This window comes from Diachasma alloeum, unplaced genomic scaffold, assembly GCF_001412515.2.
Source record: "Diachasma alloeum isolate Michigan unplaced genomic scaffold, Dall2.0 Dall_scaffold_01087, whole genome shotgun sequence".
NCBI lineage: Eukaryota > Metazoa > Arthropoda > Insecta > Hymenoptera > Braconidae > Diachasma > Diachasma alloeum.
In genome coordinates, this window is record NW_021681198.1 from 10,926 (window position 1) to 15,190 (window position 4,265).

Consider the following 4,265-nt stretch of genomic DNA (forward strand, 5'->3'; position numbering starts at 1 on the left):
CACCTCTATATATCTCCCAGCCGAGTATAATCAACTATATTCGCACCCCTTCTTTTCCTGTTCTCGCAATGATGAGAAAAGATTTATATAATAATAAAAAATATTTGAACAATAATTAATTTGTATGAAAAGTTTGTTACTTGTGAAAATGCATTTTTAATTTTGCATCAACATTTCTCCCGCCACTGATGCCCGTGCCGACTTGACCGACCTAGTGGAGAAACCGACTCGGCCGCCATCTCGCGGCATTCCCCTTGCGGAATACATTGCCCATAGTGGCGTTCAATCCACTAACAATTATTTCATTAAATTAATTTAAAAACTATGAATTAATGATGCCATTATGAACTAATTAGCTGTATATTAACTCCCACAGCATTTTTGGGGGTCATTTACCCTTTTTTATCGATAAAAATGACTGCCACTTTTTGCAACTTTTTGCCCCGTAACGTGCGGGGCACGCTACTCGCCAAGGATTGTGACATTTGACCCTCCCTCTAGTGACCCTCGTGACGTTTGACGTTCCATCTAATCACCCTCGTGACGTTTGACTCTCCCCCTAGTGATCCTTGTGACGTTTGAACCTCTCCCTCTAATGACCCTCGTGACGCTTGACCCTCTCCCTAGTGACCCTCGTGACGTTTGACTCTCCCCCTAGTGATCCTTGTGACGTTTGAACCTCTCCCTCTAATGACCCTCGTGACGCTTGACCCTCTCCCTAGTGACCCTCGTGACGTTTGACTCTCCCCCTAGTGATCCTTGTGACGTTTGAACCTCTCCCTCTAATGACCCTCGTGACGCTTGACCCTCTCCCTAGTGACCCTCGTGACGTTTGACTCTCCCTCTAGTGACCACCGTGACCTTTGACCCTCGTGACCCTCGTGAGGTTTGACCCTCCCCTTAGTAACCCTCGTGACACTTGACCCTCCCATTAGTGACCTTCGTAACGCTTGACCCTTCTCTTAGTAACCCTCGTAACGTTTGACCCTTAGTGAAATTTACATACTTCATGTGCTAAGTCAACATGTCTTTTTTTTTAGTGATCCTCGTGACGTTTGACCCTCCCTCTAGTGACCCTCGTGACGTTTGACTCTTCACCTCGTGACCCTCGTGACGTTCCATTTAATCACCCTCGTGACGTTTGACTCTCCCTCTAATGACCCTCGTGACGTTTGACCCTCCACTTAGTGACCCCCGTAATGTTTGACCCTCCCCCTAGTGACCCTCGTGACGTTTGACTCTCCTCCTAGTGACCCTTGTGACGTTTGACCCTCTCCCTCTAATGACCCTCGTGACGTTTGACCCTCTCCCTAGTGACGTTTGACTCTCCCTCTAGTGACCGCCGTGACCTTTGACCCTCGTGACCCTCGTGAGGTTTGACCCTCCCCTTAGTAACCCTCGTGACGCTTGACCCTCCCATTAGTGACCCTCGTAACGTTTGACCCTCAGTAAAATTTACATACTTCATGTGCTAAGTCAACATATCTCTTCTTTTTGTGATAACCCAACGAGTTAAGTCAACTTGACTCTCCACACAGAATTAAAATTTGAAGGTAACTACTTAAAACTGCGTAAAGGATTAATTCCGCAATTTTATAATAATAGGGTAAAAAGTTAAAGGACAGTAGAATAAAGATTCGGCGTCATTTGTACTAAATTTCCCACTATCGATGACATAGCCGTTTTTTTGCTCTCCTGTAAAATTTCATTTTATGCACTTACCTCGTTTTACCACTTCACTACAGAGATCATCGTCTGCCCCATGCAAGATTGTCTTCCGCGCCGAAGGCGAGGATGGCAAGCACGTGGGGGAGTGTGATGTTTTCCATGGGGNCACTTAGTGACCCCCGTAATGTTTGACCCTCCCCCTAGTGACCCTCGTGACGTTTGACTCTCCTCCTAGTGACCCTTGTGACGTTTGACCCTCTCCCTCTAATGACCCTCGTGACGTTTGACCCTCTCCCTAGTGACGTTTGACTCTCCCTCTAGTGACCGCCGTGACCTTTGACCCTCGTGACCCTCGTGAGGTTTGACCCTCCCCTTAGTAACCCTCGTGACGCTTGACCCTCCCATTAGTGACCCTCGTAACGTTTGACCCTCAGTAAAATTTACATACTTCATGTGCTAAGTCAACATATCTCTTCTTTTTGTGATAACCCAACGAGTTAAGTCAACTTGACTCTCCACACAGAATTAAAATTTGAAGGTAACTACTTAAAACTGCGTAAAGGATTAATTCCGCAATTTTATAATAATAGGGTAAAAAGTTAAAGGACAGTAGAATAAAGATTCGGCGTCATTTGTACTAAATTTCCCACTATCGATGACATAGCCGTTTTTTTGCTCTCCTGTAAAATTTCATTTTATGCACTTACCTCGTTTTACCACTTCACTACAGAGATCATCGTCTGCCCCATGCAAGATTGTCTTCCGCGCCGAAGGCGAGGATGGCAAGCACGTGGGGGAGTGTGATGTTTTCCATGGGGAGGTGTGTATATTTATTTTCGTGTCGAGGGACTTGCAAACCTGGACCTGGACCTGGGTTTTTCAGGTCCCGTGATACGAAAATTAATTTTCAGGTCCCGTGACACGGAAAGAATATTTTCTTCGGCTCAGTCCAAATTTTGTACGTGATACGGGTACGGGGCTCGTGCCGCAGAACGGGTGACCCCCACGACCGCCACTTTGCTACCCAAGCAGCACAGTTCTGGAGGGTATCTGCAAGCATACCAAAAAGGCTGTCTAATGTCTGTCCAAAAAGGTAACTTGTGTCTAGAAGTTACCTAGAAGTTGACTAAAAGTTATCGTATGACTGCAAGATACCTATTGGACGGACATTAGTCTGCCTTTTTGGTATACTTTCAGATATCTTTTGCAAGGTTTGCTACTTGGGTAGTGACATATCAATAGAAGCGCCAAAATTCAAATATACTCATGGTCCAGACGGTGTACAAAGAAACGCTGTCAAAATATCTATATATCAACGGTGGACAGCTTTGAAAACAAGCATATTTTGTCATATTAAAGTTTCACAAAGATCCTTTTTCATAATTAAACATTTCTATCACTATGGTTAGTACAAATTGATAATAGTCTCATAACCGTTCATATCCCATTGAATATGGGACATTCAGTTGTACGCTTCAATAATTTGTTTACTGAAATGGTATTCTACAAATTTGTCTTCTCACAAAATTTGAAATTGTAAAAGAATAAAAAATTACACATAAGTGGATAAAACAATTTTCCTTCAGTGAGAATGTACATTAATATCAATTTTCGAATAATACGTATGTAATTCCGAGTATTCCACCAAAAAGTAAGATTATATTTCCTTTTATTCGTGAATGGACTGCATGGTATCAAATTATATCCTGAAAACTCTCCGTGCCATGCTTCAGCCAAATGCAACTGTTCCTACCTGGATGGTTTTTTGGCAGTATGATACGTGGAAGTATTATACTCACTAAAAATAATTGCTTATAATTCTATTCATTTCCAAGATAATCAGCAGTCAATTTTCGAAAAAGGAGAATTTACTTTCATTTTCATGGGAATAGATACCAACTTCAAATCAGTGAGACATTGATAGTCGTGCTATCGCAGTTATGAGAAAATGTTCTTGCTGCTAATTTAATTAATTTACGATACTCTACAGGTCGACAAAAAGAGTTATACATGGTATAAGCAATTATAATTCTATCGTATCATTATGATAATTGTTCCAAGCATCAGAGTTTATACCTTGGACATACTGTGCAAGTATAAATTTCGAATCGAAGAAACTTCATTTAGTCCGAACAATGTCGGACTTTAAAAATGTCGGTATATTACCGTCAATATGATATTGCAGGAAGGTACCTTAGGAGTTTTCGTTTCAGTGTATCGCAGAGATGGCATAACTTGTTCTGATTCTCTTGGTACCCTGCGGGAAAATTGCCCATCCATCAACCCCCGTTTCATCACTTAATCTCTGGAATAAAAAAATTAATATTGCGACGAAAGTCACGGCGCTATAAGACACCCAATGTTTTCTCGGCGCAAAGTGACTCCCCAATAATTCGCCCGCTAATTCAAAAATCGTATCTCTGCTCCTAATTAACATTAAGGAATGAAACCAATGCTGTTCGATGGAGAATTAAATTCCCCATCCTTCAACCCCCGTTTCATTCCTTAATGTCTGTAATGAAAAAATTAAAACTGCGACGAAAGTCGCGGCGCTATTAAAAACCTAATGGTTTCTCGGCGCAGTGACTCCCGACAAC